The sequence below is a fragment of the Strix aluco genome, chromosome 9 (assembly GCF_031877795.1).
Source record: "Strix aluco isolate bStrAlu1 chromosome 9, bStrAlu1.hap1, whole genome shotgun sequence".
Taxonomy (NCBI): domain Eukaryota; kingdom Metazoa; phylum Chordata; class Aves; order Strigiformes; family Strigidae; genus Strix; species Strix aluco.
The window spans coordinates 13,312,946-13,332,654 of NC_133939.1; the positions used below are offsets into that span (position 1 = coordinate 13,312,946).

General features: G+C 40.8%; 1 protein-coding gene across 3 annotated transcripts in view; it reads right to left on the reverse strand.

Moving 5' to 3' along the window:
• Positions 1-6,158, reverse strand: part of SPHKAP (SPHK1 interactor, AKAP domain containing) — a 74,574-nt gene extending 68,416 nt beyond the window's left edge. For 2 of the 3 annotated variants that reach the window (XM_074833760.1, XM_074833757.1), the window contains exon 1: positions 5,407-5,487. The gene's annotated coding sequence lies outside the window, so the exon portion shown is untranslated. Of the gene's footprint in view, positions 1-5,406; positions 5,488-5,975 lie in introns of those variants that run through there. The other variant, XM_074833758.1, reaches the window with a different exon arrangement.
• Positions 6,159-19,709: the final 13,551 nt, after the last annotated feature.

Here is a 19,709-nt window from a genome sequence, read left to right on the forward strand (position 1 = left end):
GTGCTAGGTTTCATCATCCACAGTGCAGATAAAGGCTCCCACCTAACCATGCCTCCCTCCCTCCTACTTGGGGTATGGTTTAACAAACAACATGTAACAAGAAAGAGTAAAGTAATTAACATAGGGCTGAGGAAGGAGATGGCAAAACCCTGCTCACCTAGTAAGTGTGCTCACAATGATGACTGGAAGGAGGTCATCACCTAAATTATATATAAAATGAACAGCATGGCACCAACTTATGGACATATTAACTGTCACTGATACCTGCTAGGGTTTTTCAGGTCAATCCTGGGGGAAGGACATTTGAAGGAAAGGATTGAATTATGAAGAAGAAGGGTTGGTACATACAGGCAGAACTGTGAACAGTGACTGACACTGTTACAGGTGCTGCAGTCAGAACGGGGAGAAGTGATGTAGAGGAGTAAAGCAGGAACCAAAAGAGGAGATTAATGGATGTTTGCAGGAAAAGAAGTATGGAGTTCATGCGGGAGACTAGGGTAGCCCAGATTAAAGAAATCAAAACAAATGAGATTGGTTAAATAAATGAAGAAGTGGAGATGCAAGTCTGGAAATAAGCAATTGTTTTTTGTCACTATAGTGCATACTGGTAAAACAAAGCATGGAAATTAGTATAGTTCATTTCTTTACTGCTTCTGCAAGTCTCCCTCCTCCTGTCACCCACAGTCACACTCCCCAAGGGATCAGATTCCTCATCCACAGACTTACAGCCTTTGACAATTTAAGTTCCTTCTGATTTTAGCTGAATTTTTTCTCCCCTGACCTCACTGAAGGAAAACATATCTGATAATTGCTGCCTATGTTTGACAACATAGGTTAGCCAGGATAATGAACTGTTTAATGCAATTTCCCATGAAAACAGGATGCAGCATGTCATTGCAAGAATTCCCACCACTGACAATCAAACTGACATTGTAAGAAGGTAGTGAATATCCAAAATGATAACATTGCATTAGATAAAATTTCTGGCCACTCCACTCAAAACATCTGGTAAATTCATCTGCTCATTTGCAAATGAAAAGCATACCCAGCAAGTATTAAACTGATTCCTCTGGTTGGGCTGCAGTACTGGTTCTGCACAAGTGCAAAAAAGCAAATTTCATCCATATATGTGACACCAGCTACTGTTCTAATGCATGCAGTTGTCTTGATAATGAAAGTTCTGACATTACACTCTTGTTCAGGGGGTTTCATTTGCCCTCTTTTATTTAAATAAGTTTTGTAATGCATTTGTTTCTCTTTTACTCACAGAGGTGGAAAAATATGGAAAACAGACCTGCAAGCTATGTGGTCAGTCTCACCAAATACCACCCACCACCCCCTGAGTAGTTGTCTTAATTTCATTCCGCTCACCACTGACAACTGTTCAAAATAAATTCTTAGTGCTGATTCCTGTTGGTTTATGTGCTGCTGGTTTTTGGGTTGGTTGGGGTTTTTTTGTTGGAGTTCTATTTTTTTTAATGATTTCTTCAAAGAAACTGTTATCTCCAGCTTAGTCCCATGACTGTTGAACTTCATAATTTGAGTCTTTGCCTGCAATTTTGTCTCCTTCAAGGATCAAAGTTTTATTTCACTCATTCCTAAAAGCATCTTAGTACAAAGCCACCAAATCTGCTTTCTGTGTTATACAAGATCTGGGCTGCTTTGCTGGACCACACGAGCAGCTGTCAGCTGAAGTCTGTGACATTAGTGTTACTGTGTAAGTTACCAACGGCAATGAGTGCATGCCACATGCCTACTGTCTGTAAGAAAGGTCTGATACAGCCGCAGCTTTTGGATCTCCTTAGCTTTGAATATCTTAACTTACCTCTTTGCACCTGTGGTCAGCTCTAGTGTATTCATCACATGTAAAAAATGCTTGATTTCCAGCAGGACCATATAAAACCAGAAAGGCCATTCTCTGTGCAATATGTGCCCAAGTTTTCTGCCATGCCAGGTATTACTGAGATGTAGCAAAGATATTTCATTTCATCTTGGTGATACAACATGGAGAGTAAGTGTCTCAGAAACAGACATTCTTTGAGATTGTCTTTTCACTGTTCAAAATATAAAACCTGCTACATCTCATCTCTGTTGGGTGGACATGCATTTTAATTGTTTTGAATTACTGTTCAGTCTAATGTTGCTTCTAAGCCCCAGTGCTACTTCTAATTCTGAATTGATGAACACTTATTATCCCCCCTTTTCTTTCTAGTATTCACAGAAAAGGTGTATTAAAAGCATGTGCTAGTCCAAAAGATGTGTTTGAAGACTCTTGCTTGTCAGCTAAGACTGCGTTCAGATATACAGGCCTGGCCAAAAATTGCGCATGTGTATAGGTTTAGTTTCATAAGCTTGAGCAGAGGAACTGCAGTTTTACTGAAAGGGGGGGGTTTATCTCCTTAAGCAGCTGTGCAACAGCATCCCAAATAGTCAGTGGCTTACACAGGGAACAGAAGCACAGAAGTTTCTGGATCATATGTAAAAAATTCAAATATTTTTCTTCCTGCCTCTCCCCTGAAGAGGCAAAGGACAAGTTGGGATGTTTAAGGTCTTAATGTGGTTTTGTTTCTCCACCATAAAATACCAATAAATTGTTATAGACCACAGTTCCAGCTTCCTAACTGTGATGTGCACCAAAAATGTCTTTTAGCTGCTTGAAGAAAATATGACAGCTACCAGTTCTGTGCAGTTCACTGCAGCTGCTCATCTGATCCCCAGGGTAAGCGTTCACTGCAAGAAGCTACTGCCAGAAATGTTAATTTATCTGTGGATGCCCAAAGGCCACTAGCCTGCTCTGCTGTGCTCCGCAGTGGCTGCGGGCATCCAGACCCAGGGCTTATGTTTTTGCCTTCAGATCTGGAAGCCAAAGCAAGGGAAGGTATTGAGCAGGAATTAACGTGCACCCTGAGTTTACGCTGAACTCAGGTAGTGATCGTAGTGTGTGATAGGAGTCAGGAAGGTGGGCAGAGCTGTAGCCTTGGTTTAGTAAGTTGGGTGTAGGTGAGTAAGATCAGGTGTGAATACCACAGAAACAGGCCAATGCCTGAAGTGATTTTGTAGGGAAAATGCAAAATACTATTTGATTTATAACAGTTCAGCAGTGAAAACTTTCTTTGGTAAGTTCTGTAAACTCTTGAATGCTAACATTCATTGTTTGTATTTCTCAACAGCTGCTGTAACTAGTTCCCAATTAAAGTTGCCCATATTGTATGGTGGGCATGATGAGCTGAAGGTGTACAAGGACAAGTTATCTGTCCCATGGCTTCCCAGGTGTGCTTTTTTCCCCAAGGTTTCCCAGTGAGGACAGGAATGGCTGAAGAAATTACTCGCTGTTCTGGTCACCTTCTTTCCTGGAGTCCTCTGACCCTCATTCACAGACAGAAATTATGAAGCTTACAGAGCTGTTCAGCAAAGAAAGGGTTACCTTGATTAACAAATAACAGCATACCAGCTGTTAACATACCAGCTGCAGGAGATGAAAAGGAGAACTGTAGTTAGTGCAAGGAAGTCTGACTTGCTTAAGCTACAGGAAGAAAAATCTCTCATTCTTCAGGAAGAAGAAAGAGGTGTGTGGCTCACAGGAGCAAGATAGGCCTTGGCCTTGCTACAGAAATAGCCGGTGTTTTCTGGGTAATGGGCCTAGCTGGGGTGAAGAGATGACCAGATGGCAGAGCTCTGGAGTGGAGTAGGACTGGTTTGCTCAGTTCTAAACGGTGATGAAAAGCCTAGCAACAGTTGTGTGGAGTTGGGAGGCGGTTGTATGCCTATGAGGAGATAAATGTGTAACAATGAAAGCAAGCTCATAAACAAGGAAAGCAGCAGCTTGTCTAATCTTTAAGACTGTCTCTTTGGAATATCTGTTTTATCCTGATCCAGGTTACTGAGGTCAAGATTTCATTCTACCCCATTTTTCTTGTAGAGTGTGAAATACAGGATGTCAGATCAGATAACCTAAAAGTCTCTCTGGCCTTAATCTCCGAGTCCCTCTTGCTTTCAGATTGTGACTTCCCATAAAATACTAAAGTTTGTATAATCACCTTGGTATTCAGCATGTAAGAGTTGTCATAATTAACAAAACAAACAAACAAGTGAAATCATTCTCATTTCACCCTGAAATGCAAAGGGAAAAACCAGGAAGGGCTATTTCTAGATCGGGCAATTCAGATCAAAGTGCAAAAACTTTGTCAAGCTTTGGTCAGTAAATGTTTATTGATGTGAAAGCTATTCAGTCACTCTCTTTGAGGGGTTGCTTTAAAGCTTTATATTTCCTTCAAGTAAATAAAAGCAATTTTTCCTGCAAGTAATTATCACCCACTTAAGCGTTGTTGTCCCTCCCTTCCTCAGTCCAGTCAGTTCCTCTTGAGTATTCAGGTATATAGTTTTGCTACCTTCCTTTTAAAAAAGGCTGTGCTTTCTCTGGACATGATTTCTAGCATTTTTACCACTCGTCTCTCATCAGGACACTGCACTGGAAGCAACTAAAACAAAACAAATTGTAATAATTTGCAGCATATGCTTTTTATCTCTGATAGCCTGTATCATACTTAAATGGTACAATTTCTATAATACTTTTGTTTGCTGCTATCATCAAAATGCAATTTACTTGTGATTGTTGAAAATTATGCTTAACCACATCTTGCATCTCCGGTAAGCTACTCCTATCTGTGTATCAATTTCCGTCTTGAAGGAAGTTTTGCTCGAATCTCTTGTTCATAAGTGCTATAAATACATGTTTGGTGGAGCTAGGATAATAAAAGCACAGTGATTTTTAGGTTTTCCTTTCATTGTGAAAGAATCTGATTTACTAGGTAGCATACATGTGTTGAAGTGATTTAAGCACAATATCCTAAAGGTATTTTATTAGGCACTAATTAACTTACCGACTTTCTTAAGATGCTACGGTATGAAAACCAGCTGTCATAGCAAAATTAGATTACTGGGTTTTTTTTTTTTTCCTCCTATTTTAAGAAAAGCCCTTCAACTGCTGCATTTCAAGTAGGAGTATAGCCACGGCGGTTGACCACCTTCGGGCAGGTAGCAGCACCCCCCCAGCCCCTCTGCAGCTGAGCACGACTTGCCGGTGCCCGCTCCGGCGGCTCCCTCCGCTCCCGAGCCCGGCCCGGCCGCTCCCTCCGGCCGCAGCCCCGCACGACCGGCCGCCACCCGTCTCCCCCGCGGCCACCCGGCCGCGCTCCCCCTCGGGTGCCGCGGACGCGAAGCGCGGCGTCTCCGCCGCCGCCGTGTCCCCGCTCCTCCGTGACCGCCCTCAGGCGGGGAGTGGGGGGGGCCATCCCTTCCTTGCGGGCTCCAGTGCCGCGGTAAACCCGGGCGGGGGGTCCTCGGCACCCAGCGCGGCTCCTCACCGGGCGAGGGGGGCGCCGGTGGGCGTCCGGAGGCGTTACTCACCGGGCAGGCAGCGGGGACCCGCGGGCGCCCAGAGCCGCTCCTCAGCGGGCAGGGACAGGCGGCACCCGCAGCCGTGCTCACCACAGGCGGCGGCGGCCCCTCGCGACGCGGCGCGGCGCAGCCCCACGCGCGCAGGCGGCGGCGGGCGGGGAGGGGCGGGGGCGCGGGCCCTACCTGGGAGCGGCGGGCGGGGGGCGGCCGGGCGCGGCGGCGGCGGCGGGCGCGGGGCGGCCGGCCATGGCGGGCGGGTGGCGGCGGGCCCCTCCGCTCCGGCGGCGTCGGGGCAGCAGGAGCGCGGCTGCGGCGCGGCGCCTCCCGGCCCTGCCCTCTGCCTCACTCCTCCCCTACCCGCCCCGGCCACCTCCCCCGTCCCTCCCTGGCGGCCGGGCCCCGCGGTGGCGGCGGCGGGCTGGGGGCTGCCGCTCCCCGGGGCAGCGGTCAGCGTGGCTCCCCGCCCCCGCCCGGGGCGGTGCGGGGCTGCGACGGGTCCGAAAGCGGCACCTCGGTCCCGGGTTGGCCGGGCGAGCGGCGGTCACCCGCGGCGGGGCCGTCCCGGGGAATCTTCACACCTGCGAACCGCCGTCTGGCAGCGGAAGGCGACGGCAGGCAGGGGCCGGGAGGCGGCTGGTCGGGGTTAATTCTGTCTCGCTGAAGCGCTGTAGAGGCTGCGCTGAGGCTGCACCGAGTCCAGGACGCCTGAAGAAGTTGCTGGTGTTGTGCTCAGTTTGTGGTGTGGGAACTGGGACGTGACAGCGGGGTGCTGGGTGACTCCAGCAAGAACGAGGCAATCGTTGCTGACTCCTCGTTATGAATGTCGTGATGTTCTTAGAGCCCCAGCCCCGTTAACCATGTGATTTAAATGACAGGGGGTTCTTTTTTTCTGTCTTCAGTGCAAGACTCGGGAATTTAGAAAAGCAGCCTACTTCGACAACTGCAACTTACATCTTGTTTTGAGCTCTTCTAGTTCCTTGAGCTCCTTTGATTACATGCAGCATTTTCTTTTTTTCTTTCTTTTCAAGAAAATACTAAATGTCTTGTGGCTTGGCTTTGTCATGTTTGCGCACCCACGTCTGAAAATCTGTGCAGTACAAGTTATTAGAAATGGTCTCTAATCATGGAGAGGTGAGATTAAAAGTATCTGAGTCATGGGTGATGCACGGTGCAAACATAAGTTATTTGTGAAGCCTGAGCTAGAGTGTACGCAGAGCCTCCTGGGTTCAGTAGGAGTCCTTTGGCTCAGGTGTGAAATTTACAGGGCTGGAAGACAACTGTCATCACCTTGTCGTTGCTGGCAAGATCCCCCTTTTGCTGAGATTTGTTTTCAAGATGTTTATGATCTAGGTCAGAGCCCAAGGTCTGCTCTGCCCAGTTAGGTGATAAGTATTTTACTTCTGTTAGTTACGTAGCAAAGACTGCACTCAACAGAGGAATTCAGCAGTAAAACCATGGCAAGAACTTACGTGTATCCACAAATGCTGCTGGAAGGTTGGCTGATACACAGTGAGCCCTGTTCTCTAGTCATTGCTGTGTCCAGAGATTTGCTGAGTGAATTCAAAGACAGACAGAAAGGACAGGTGGCAAGGGCAACTAAATCCATGCTTTGACAACCATCTTTCTCTTCTGCAATAAAGATTCAGTGTTTCTCTCATTTAAATGCGTCATTCCTCTGTCTTTTCTACCCTTTGTTATTCCCTTTAGTTGGCACAACATTATGAAATCATGAAGTTTAGTGAGTTTTGAAAGGGCCTGGGGCATGTGGAGGGAATTATATATTAAATTTGTTCTCTGTTCTGATTTAAAGTGCAGAAATTTCTTAAACCAACTTTGCAGCCAGAGGCATGGTATCATTTAACTACTGAACCAACATTTCTCATTGTTAGGAAAGAGTACCTGAAGGTTTTGTTCTTTGTGACTTTTGCATAACCAAGAGGAGAAAGTTCCATGTTAATTTTTAAATACCTCTTAAGACTTTGTGCTAACGATATAGATTATGCCTGCTGTTGTAGCAGTCATCTGTCAACTTGTGAAGTGACAAATGAAAGGTAGCAAGGCTGATAGCTACATCGTGGTGGTTAAGGGTAAATGGGAATCAAAGCAATGGGAAGTGTTGGGTTTTAAATGGAAAGTGGAGAAGTTGAGAGAACTAAGAGACACAGCAATCTCTTAGGGGAGCACTTGAAATATGCTGGCCTAAAGCCAGCCCATCTAACAGCATAGAGACCTGAGGAATCTATCCAGGCTCTGAGTGAGTGCAAAGTCCTGAAATCCAGAGCCAGACAGACCAGAGACTTTACCTGCTTAAATGCAAGCCCAGGTTAGTTTTGAAACCAGTTGTCCGCGTGAACTGTTACCCACTCTGTTTAATACTTGAGTGTCAGCCCCTCTGACGTGACTCCCTCAGCACTGTGCTGTAGCTTGCTCTTTCAATGCTCTTTGCACCTCTTCATTCCTGGAAACAGGCTGTAATATCCTTTCTTCCTCCTCAGATCTCACCACGCACGTTCCATTTTTTGGGGTCACTCAGACTCCCAGTCTATTGTGTTCCTCAACTCTGTTGACTCTGGTTATTATCAGCTCTTCTCTAGTAGACACCACTGCCTTACCCATGTAGTGCTTAATATTTTCTATCAGATTCCACTTGACCAGCTACTTTAATTTATCTTCTTTAAGCCATTTTTACATGACTTTGCATCAGATCTCCAGTTTTGTATTTTAAGTGCCCTATTTTCTCTTCCTTGTCATGGCATTCTCTTTCTAATAAATTCAATCCTGTTGCCACTGACCTTCTAACCTTTCACAACCTCTTCCTTGTTTAGTAGCTTGTTTGCTTCTCCTTTGCTGTCATTATCTTATTCTTTTTCTGTCACTGTCAATGTTCAAGCATTTCTTCTGCCCCAGATATTTACTGTTACCTCAGATTGAGCCCACGCATGACTCTACCTAGATGTCTCTTAAATTGAATTTAGGCTACTAATTAAAGCTGGTTAAGGCCTGTTCGCCATCGCCGTGGACACAGAGCAGGGCAAGGCTCATGTCTATGCTCCCTTAGTTTTTAAAGCAGTGTGACATCATCCAGACTGTTGGGGTTTTTTCTGAACAGAAACCACTAACAATTAAAAAGTACAACCGATCACGGGGCTGTGCCTGACTCTGTTGACACACACATAGACATAGCACACACAGACAGTACCAGTCATGTAACGTGGCTGTTTCAGACATTAATATGCTCAGATTTCTTATCTGACTTCTCTGATGCCTCCCCTTGGGCACACCCTGAGCATTGCAGCCTCTTTCCATTCTGTCTATCCTTTGTTTAGTTTCATGGTGTTATGTATTGTAGTTACTTAAACCTTGTCACCACCAAGGGTAAGGCAATTAATGTCAACTTATCCCTGTGATATATTTTACTTATCATCTACATAGATTTTGGAGAAGAGGCTGAGACGTTACTTGCCTATGGATGTTCTATTTGACTGTCTCACACCATCTCCCATCTTAACTCTCTGTTAGTTTCCCTTTCCCTATCAGCATGCAGTTATTTTCTCTCTGTATCTTTTCTGTTTTCTCCCTTACTTCTTTTACTTGTAGTCCCTTTACTATTATTTTTTTTTAACTTTTACTCCCTTTACTTGTGCCCTCTCAGCTATTCTGCCCCAAGTCCTTTATAGATATGGTTTCATATTCCTGTTTTTGGGTATCAGAACAGCTTCTTCAGTATTGTTGAGATGCTTTGCTTCTGTCGTGAAGGAAAAGGACAGAGAGACCTTCAGTTAGGGACAGTTCAGAGAAAGGGAATCACCATTTTCTGTTGGTGATGATTGCACTCCAGAAGTTCATAACAGGTTTTCCACTCTAATTTCAGATTGTCTGCTCTTGTGTGTTGTCATGGGGAAGATTTCTGTGACAGAAAAAGAAAGAAGGAGAAGTTTTTCCCTCATTAGAGGTGGGGATATTTATTGCTCAGTCTTGTCTTACATTTGGTCTTTGTTCCCTGATGTGATATGACTCTGAACCATCGTTTTTCCACCACAGACACTGCTACTCATCTGTCCCTTACTCCAGCAGGTAGCTCTGAGTTTACACATGTACTGATTCTTGCTTTGATTTTTATCATACCCTTATAGTTGTCGTGAAGCCCTCTGTTTCTCATCTTCTAATTTGATCTTCTCTTTTTTGCATTAATAACTCTTTACTGTCTGGCTCCATCATCCTGCAAAAACTCCACAAACCTGTCTTGTACAGATATAGGCTCTTCTATTACATCTTCTCACCGTTTCAGAGCCCCTCTTTGAGCCAGCCATTATGACTTGATCTCTTCACAATCTACCAGAAACTTCCTTGTTTCAGGTAGCTGGCTCTCCTCTTTGCTGAAAGCCCATAGTCTTTATTTCTGAGGGAAATAGCCTACTACTTTGTGTCATTGTTATTTCTTGACAATGTTGGTACAAAGCCTAAAAAAATATTCTTTTTCTTGGAACCCGACTTGATGGAAGAGAACTGATTACTGTCACACGTTGACTTATTTCAGAGCTGTCACTGGGAGTGTATTTTTCTCTCAGCTTTTAGATACGAATTGGCAACAGGAAGAGATTACTGTGGCATTTTAGTTAGCTGTCTGTCTTTTACATGTCAGCCTAGGACACTGTTCCCATACTGGATAACAGAAAGTCACAGCCAGATAGTATAATATTCTTATATTTTAATGATACAGACTATTCCAGTTGTTTGCCTTAAGATTTTGCTGGTTTAGACTTTTACAAAAATCCAAGGGGCTACTTAAAAATAATTAATCAGCCGTTCTGTTGGGAAGATAGGCAGAATAGAGTAAATTGCTGCAGAGTTGTTAGTTTGAGCTGACAGAAACTGAAACAATAGCACCAAACAGAGCTGACTGTCACATGAGAAAATATGTCAATCATTCCTTAAAAGTCAAAGGGAGCCAAACTTACACTGAGACTTTGATTTGGCTCCAGCCATTCTTGGAGATACTGAAAATCCCTCTGGACATGGTCCTGGACAACTTGCTCTAGCTGGCCCTGCTGAGCAGGTGGGTTGTAAGTGATCTCAAGAGATCTCTTTCAACCTAAGTGATTCTGTGCTTCTGTGGCTTTGAAGTTTTGTTTACTTGCAGTAAAAAAACCTGTCCTCAAACACTGCTTATACATGACTTGGTTTGTCCCAGGAAATCTATCCAGTCTATACTGATTCTATAAGTGGATGGTATTTTCAGGAGTAGATCAATGTTGTAGGGGACTGGGAAAAAAACAGTGTTCTGCTTTTCACTGGCCTTTGCTTGTCCTATGAGCTGCTTTTTACAAAACTCTCCTAATTAGAAATACAGAGGTGGAAAGCTTAGCATGTGGTGCTTGTTTACAAAAGCAGGATCAAACAAGCTCTCAGCATCTTAGCATTTTCTGGGCAGAGGCATAATATTTCCAGAATAAGTATGATATTGTCAGGTCACCAATCTCTTACATAATAAAAAATTTCATCCAGTTAGGATGATCAGGTCTAATCCTAATGGAGGCCTTTGGGTACTAGTGTTAATCAAACAACATTTTTGGTACACCTCTATTTATCCTCCTTGTCCATGTTTGCTGTGCAGTTGGTGTGTGCACACAGATTACTGTCTTGATAGATGTGTAGTTATTCCCTTAGAACTAATGTATCTCCTTTTCCCGATGAATGTAAAAGGGGTGCTACATGGTTTTGTGAGTTATTTTGACAAGTTTTTTAAAATAGAGATCATACAGCATGGTTATGTTTGTCTACTAGATGTTTGTTTACTGAAATGGACATTATAGTTTACTGTATTACTGTCCAGTTGATTATCATACATAATTTATTACCTCATGTATTATCAGGTTATTGGTGAGGTTGCATAATTCTCTTTATGTAGTTGTTCAATACACTGGCTGAGTTCTGACACGGTAGACAGACATGTATCTTTTACCCAAAATATCAGGTGGATTTTGCTTGTAGAGTTACACTGGTTACACTGTTTGCGTTGAAGATTATGTAGCTAGCTTTAATATGTTAATATGTTTTGGACAAAGAGCTACTTGTCTGATACCTCTTTTTTTTAACAGTTTTGGTGATCTAATTACACAATCTTGTTCTGTCAGTCAAAGTCCTTTTCCCTTTGAGATGAGCATTTGGGCTGTGACTAAAGCCCCCCCAGTTAAGAAACCAGTGTCGAAGAGGTGTCATAACGTGTTGCAACAAATAAGTAGCATGACTTATTTTAATTTGTATTAGAACAGATCTAGCTCACAAGGTTCCCACTGGCAATGCCCAGAAGCTTGAGAGGAAGATGGTCTGTCGAAAAAGAATGATCAGTGTCATTTGTCACATAGCTCCAGACTGCATGACATGTGTCCCCGTTTAATAAATGCAGATCATTAACATAGAACATGTGTGGTAGATCTATTTATTTTTCATCTATATGCATATCTATAACTACAAAGAGAATTTTTTCTAACATAACCGCAAAACTTGTAATTTACAAGTTTAAATATTAAACTTACTTATTCAGTCTGCCTGTCTCTCTTAACTCCCAAACCTACACTCTATTTTCAGCCTACCTGCATCCCGAGAAAAGTTGGGGAAGAGAAAGGAATAGGAGATTGCACTTAAATTCTGGAAAATAAATCAAGAATGTTAAGTTGTTCCCAGATTTTTGAAATTCTTAATAGTTTGTTGTCAGTCTCATTCCAGGAGACTAGACAGCTCTTATAATGGAGTGTTTCAGCTGATTGCAACCGTATTATTCCACAGGGGAAGGAGCTGGTGTTTGCAATAAACTCAAACTGAGCCATTTAGTTCCTCTTAGGTCAAAACTAATACACTCACTTTTCTTCCAAATTGGACTAGAAGCTGATAGTAATAACCAGCTGTTAGGCAATGAGCCATCATCTGTAGCAGTAACTGAAATCTTTTAGGCATCTAAAGGTGATGTTGCATATAGGGTAGACGGAAGGAGACACATTCACAAATACACTCTTTGAGTTCATCTGTGATGTCCTGGGTTTTCAGATAAAGATGAAAAAAGTGCTTTTAGCATCCCCCTGTTCTCTGAGCATCCAACCTTAATGTCGCATGAACTGTGAGAATATATTGTACAACTGCTGTGTGCTCACTCTTGCCCCTTCCTACAACTCCAGAGGTCGTTCAGAGTGCTGGTACTTACTCAAAAGACTGTTAATATATGGGTCAGCTTTGTTTTGAGAATACATATAGAATTTTTAAATTCTTCTGAATAATTAATGAAAATGGGATCTGAAATTCTGAGTTTTCCTGAAAATCACTGGAGTCTTTCGTTACTAAACTATTTTTAGAAGTTTTATCTTAATTCTAGCTGCAATCCTCCAATGTAGTATTTCCTTCAGGCTTCATATTTTTAGCTGTTCTTCTGGGTGAAATTTTCAAGTGCTGGGAGCAGTTAGTTTTTAAACAAGAATTATATTTTGTTTATCCCTAGAAGAAGAGGTCAGGTCAAAAGATACATCAGAAGGTCTCATAGCAGCTATGAATAAGAACTATCCATTTTTCCTCACGTGGACGGGTAAGCAGAAAACAAGAAAAATTGGAAGAGGTCAGAAAAAGAGGCTGAAAAAAGAAATTCAAAGACCAATGCAAATGATAATGCAGAAAATCTGATTTGATAAGATTCTTTGTAGCTATAGTGTTCTGTGCTTTCTAAGATGGCTGCTGAAGCATTAAAATTGCACGGGTGGTGAGAACATACAGTGTGAAGGAAAATGGTTCACTTTTTTGGTAGATTTTTCTGCTGTGTGTTAATTTTCTGAGTAGATTATATATTCATGAGATGCAATGTGAGAAATTGCTCATGCAATATATTTGAATAAATGACAGGATATACTGACAATGAAATGCAGGTGTATGAAAAGAGCAGGGCAGCTACTACCAGTATAAAAAAAAGTAAATTCTTCTTGACTGTACACTGTCCTTCAGTCTCATTTTGGACATCTCTGGATGAACTCTCAAGAGAATAACAAAAAGCTAGCAACCTTTGTGCAAGCCAGAAGGACTTAAATAAACATGAAAACAATGACCTTTCTTGGTTTTGATACTTTCTGCTGGTAAATTACAGCGTACAGTTGTTTAAATAGCTGCAGGAGGGGAGATTGTAAATAGATGCCTACAGTAATGTACAAAATCCTATGGAGTTAAAAGTTTGTTTCAAAATTACTATTAAATCAATTTGCATCACCATAGTAGCTAATGGTATTTCCAGAATCATAAATACCAGTTGTTAAACTGAAATGTGTATTTCCACTGTAACAGGTACAGTTGAGACACAGGCATGAAAATCTCTCTGCACAGCCCCTTTAATGTAGTTCAGACCCATTCTATTTTCTGAGGAAACTTAAATAACAGTTCCTGCATCAGTAATCCTCTGTATTTTCTCAGGAAGCCTGTAAAATTTCTAGTTACAGGATAACTTTTTGAGGTATCCATGAGAACCAGGATTGCATCAGAGCCTAAACTTGCAAGAGCTTAAACACTTTTGAATGAACATTTGCTTGTAGGGCAATCTAGGAATAAGACAGATGTATAACAACAATAAGACACACTTTGGGAACGTTTCAAGACAGCAAAAGCAATTTAATTTATAGCTCTGAAGGAGCACAGAAAGAGTTTATCTATATTTGGGGAGAGGGGGCAATTGTTTAGAGCTTGATGAGGTCCTGAAATAATTTTCTGTTTTATGAGGAAAAATCAAAATTAGGATCTCATAACTGCATGTGAAGGCAAGCACTTCATTTCACAAATCTCTGCTTTTGAATATATGTTTTTTGACTTCTGTCAGTGAATTTGCACTTCAGTGTTTAAGTTAGTTACATTTTGATATAGGAAACGGTAATAAAAATGAAGTAAGGCTCATGCACTTCTGCTATGTGCCTGACTTCTTATTGCTAAACGCACAATTAGCTGGACCCAGAGAGTTGATTCATTGAAAAATATAATTGAAGACTCATCTAGGGAATGGTATATTTGAGAAATAAGTGAGTGATTCATGTGGATGCTCAACACAACTTTGCTTGAATTGGATGAACTGTTTATGATTGGAAGGAGGAATGGGTGAAATAAAAAAGTTTGTTTTTTCATGAAAAATTTTGAAAAACCGTATCATTTTTTCCCCTGCTTTTTGGTAGAGGAAGAGAGGGATACAAAGGGAAATGGTAAATCATATTTTTTGTCTGCATAAAGTTTTGGACTGCCGTAAATTCAGAGTGCTTTTAGAATGCTAGTTGTAATTGTCCGACAGAAGTCTTGATCATGTTGTATGTTGTGAATTTGTGGGGAACAAAGGAATAAGAGGTACAACAGAACAAAATCAGAAGATTTCTGGCATGGCTAGGCATTCGCAGAAATTAGCAAATCTGCAGTCAATATTTAATGAGTCCTAGTTTGGTGATAGTTTCATTTTTTTTCAGATTTTTTTTTTTCTTTTGTTTTTCCCTGATTTTTCTCTTTATTTGTGGTTACGTTTAAGACATTATCAAGTTCTGTTGTCCTGGCAGATGACAGTACTTAGGGATTCTCAGAGTCTTAAGAAATTTGATTTAGGTGAAGGACTGGAAGTATAAGGACAGTCAGTCACTGGAATAAATTATCGTGGGATCTGCAATTTTTCTATCACAGGATGTTCTTGGGAGTGACTGGGAAGCCATCAGTAAGGAATGGGGTTGTCATTACACTGATGTTACAATATGGACTGGATGACTTAGTTTTTCTTCAGTCCCATTTTCTATATGAAAAGTGAGAAAACTGGTAATGGATTTTGTTTTTTGAAAAAAAACCCCCACCTATATTAGCATAATAAGAGAAGGAGTCACCCTTTAATGACCTCTCCTATGAGATTTTCCTCTCATGCTGCTATAAATGATGAGTATGGCTCTGACATTGAGTTAATATATGGTAAACTAATATGAAAGAATGATCAGGCCATTACTGTGTAGGTGTTATATTAAAAATTGGTACATATACATATATAATGTCATTAAGTTTTCATTCTGGTAAAAAGATCTCTGTAACTAAACTATAAAAGTCTACAAATATAATACTGAGACTATTTTAAAATGTAATATTATGATATTCTGATGCAAAAATCAAATGATGGAGGTAAATGTAACATTTTCTGTTGTAAACTATAGTTCACCTTTTTGTGGTATTGTAGAATGTCATCGGCAAGGTATATGATTTGATACAGAAAACTACTCTGCAAAGATCGAAAGCATTTACAGGTTGTTTTGGCTTTGGGGTGTGTATATTTTTGTAGCACTCAATTATATCTTGAAAATTGAAATGAAATGAAATTGAATTGAAAATTCATTACTTGGCCTCACGGACTCATGACTGTAGGCTCAACAAGACAACCTATAAAGACAGACATTCTCTGAATAAAACGCATAATTATCTTGGAATAAAGAATAGAGTCAATGCTGTACCTTCCCAGGTGAGTTTTGCTCCTTTTCTGCTATTTTTGTACCCCATTGAATCTCAAAATCTTTTCCATACAATGGAAAAATGGAAAGCTTCAGCAGGGAAGATGGTTTTTGCCATCTCTGGCCGTCTGGGATGACTAGAGTATCCCCCTGACAGATTGCTGATATGACTGTGAACCTTCTGAAGGATATTAGACTGAGGTCTTTTATTTTTGGATTACTGTTCTAATTAGCAGGCTATAATATATTTAAGGAACACACTCATTTGATGAGCTTCATCCACTAGGTATGTAGCTGAGTGAACAGCTTCTTCTGAATCCTTTGTCAAAGAAGCATGGAAAGTGCATAAATAGATTAGGGCAGGAGGTGAACATTGAAGCTAGTCTAATGAGTGATTCCTTCAGAGAATTGTGAGGGCTTTCAGTCTTGCTTCTAGATGTATGCACATTGATTTTTGCCTTGGACTCTCCCCAGGCTGATGATTTTTGCCTGGGAGGATTCACCATTTGTCTAATATTTCTGTATGTTGGTCAGTCCAACAAACTGCTGTACTGAGCTTCCCCTGGGCTGCTGCTTGCTGGAAGCCCCAGGTATTCCTACAGTGCACATGCTGAGAAACCACACAGTGTGCAGAAACATTTACTTTATCAAAAATCTACTACACAGTTGCTCACTACATGCAGAGTATGTTCAATATGTGACAATGTCAGATTTACAGTGTATGCCCAGACTATACATGTGGCACATGCACAATATATCTGGTTCTCTCTGGAAGGGTTGCAGTTCTACTGCATGCAAAAAGAAATACCAGTTGGAAGCATGACAAGCCCCATCTAGCCCTCAGTTCCCACAGGTTACCAAGAGAGAACATATTAACGTAGGCCCTCCTACTTCAGGAAAGACACTTGTAGGATTTATGGCTAATATTTAGCCTTATTTTTGTATTTGAAGTGAAGTGTTAATGTTAAAGAAAAACACCAACAAAACAGAATACATCTTTTGGCTTATGGGTAAAGCCTTTATAATTGCTGAAGATACTGATACCAGTTATGTACTGCCTACTATTAGCTGTTTATTGGTTGTCCATGCAAAGGAATTATTGCATCTTGGAAGCTTCTCTAAAACTATCTTAATACACTGGATTAGATTCTGCTCACCGTTGCACCAATGCATTTCTAGTGCTATGACCAGGTAATAGCATCTTTGACCCTAGCCATGAGGAAACACAGAATTGGCAAAATGACTGTTGCTTAATGGTGAGAAAATATGCTTTGTGTGATTTTTAATTTTTTTTTTAAGAGCTAATGCTTTTTGGTTGCTGTCCAGAATGAATTTTCATCTTTAGTACAGAATCTTTTGAAAATGAACATAATGTTTAATATCCAAGACCTCCAATAGAAAATTTATTTCTGAGGTTTAACTCATATTTATAAACTATTAATTTAGATTACTCTAATTTACATGTATATTCAAGAATCCACTTTCTTTTCTAGAGTTTTAAGAATATGGTAATGCTAATACAATTGCTATTCTCTCTGATGCACGTGTAAAAATTTGGTGAGTCTGCTTTAGCACATCCTGGTTAGTGTTTTCAGTTGCTGTAGAAGGGGATCTGTCATAGTTTTGGAGAAGCTGGTTTGTCACTAGTTTGCTCTAGTATGAACAAACACGATTAAGGCCAATTGGAGGAAGCCATGGTAAATGTTGGGGGGTTTTATTGCACTTAGAAGATTTCTGTAGTACAATTGAAATTGGTTATGTGAGAAAACAGCAATTCAAATTGATGAAATGGAGCTCTGAAAGACTAAACTCTTAGAAATCCTCTCAAGACATTCTAGCTATTGATAATCAAGATCTGCGTAATTTTTAATCTAACTTCAGTAGGTGGTGGGGTTTTTTTGTGGTGGTGGTTTTGGTTTGTTGTTTTTTTTTTTTTATTCTCTCTGGGGCTGGCAGCCTCCTGAGCAGTGTGAATATCATCACAGGCTCAGACTACTCTTGCTGCACTGCATGTCTTTAGAGAAGGCAGTACTTCTAAATTACCACTGTACAGCTATTGCTTTTATACACTTTTAGCACTTCTGCTCTGTTTGAAACTTAGATGGGTCTGTCAGTAAGTGATAGTCTCTAGAGACTCATCAGCAGAGTGGCCATGTCATTAAACTTTAGTCAGGCTGCTGTAACTCAGTGACAATAAAGAGGTGTGTTAAGGTTCAATCTGGAAAAATGGAGACAGGCTTTGTTTAAGGAGCTACAGATAATATGAAGATCATTATTAAGTTTATTCTTGCGTGTTGATGTTCTGATGGTGAAAGTACATAACAATATGGCAAAAGGCCTCATAAAAATGGAAAAGTTTTATTACACAGACAAAGACTTATAAGGATTAGATTTCATGGTGTCTGTCACTAACCTTTACATTTTCCAAAGCTGAGAAGTATTTGTTTTCAAGTGGATGAGCAATGGCTAGTTAGTTGTTTTATTTTGGAATAGGAAGGATTAGAGTTAGATTGCTTAAAAAAAAAAAAAAAGAAATTGATTAGTAGGTATGTGTTTTGTAAATGAAAATACTGTATTTAGAAAAATGTATTTTGCAGAATTAACAGAAATTAAGACCAAAAATGATAATAGAATAAATTTGTAAAAATATCTGTCATGCACATCTCATGTTAAGTCTTTAAGATCAGGAAGAGGGTTTTGTTATTCTTTAAGAATTAGTTTAAAAGTAAAATGTTGCAGTGTTGCTACTTACTGAAGTTTGGAATGAGTTACTGCATAATTTATTCGAAAATGATGACAATTCAAAATTTAAAAATCACTGCAAAAGTCCAGATTATTTAATGGCTCACAAGAGTTGTGTAAAGATCCTATACAAACCCACAGAATTCTATCACACTCACATTTTGCACTGAGTATTTACCATGTGTAGCTTTGGCTTTTACAGACATGCCTGATGACTTTTCCTACATTTCCTGTATTACATTTTCACTGGGCAAGATTTTTCAAAAGCAGTCAGCATTATCCAAACTCTCCATAGTGACTGTCATACTGCCCCAGTGGGATTTTTAGTTCAGCTGCCAGTCAGTAATTGATACTTCAGTAATCTTAAAACCTGTCTCATCTTTCTCTTTCCCCATAGATTTCTTTGCCATTCTGTCATATTTGTTCTCCTGATCATCTAAAAACATGAAAAATACTATGCCAGCTCCACTACTTTTTGCAGAGCAAAGCTGGACTTTAATTATAACCTCGGGAATTGGAACTGCCAATTTGTTTGGAATATGAAAAATGCTTCATTTTATGCAAGCCATTTCATAATGCACAGCAGACTGATTTCGGTTCTGTGCAGGATTAACATTTTTCTTCTTCTTCTTCATAAATTGCACCTCTTCTCTCTTCTAATTGCACCTCCTGCACCATAAAACTGCTCTGTGTATGTGTACATGCTCTGTATCTGTACAAGAGTACAGTGCATGCATGAGAAATGTAGCTCTTTCCAGATCTTGAATTTATTCCTTATGTGCTCTGCTACACTTGCGTGCCAGCAAATCCTTTTGCACTCTGCATTTGCCCTAGGAAAGAGGGGTTTCTTTTTGGAGTAGACAGATGTTACCAATGTAATTAATCCAGTCTACATCTTTCTCCCCGAGTGCTCTTGAGATGTCCTCTGAAAAGAGAACAGATAGCAATCAGACTCCTTTTGCATTGACTTCTCATTGTACTTTAAACCCATCCATACAGCAGCTATGTTGTGGGTTTGGGTGTGTGTACATAGACTTGCTAACACTGATTTTGGACTTTTTGTGCTTGGTGACTATGCCACCTGCTAGG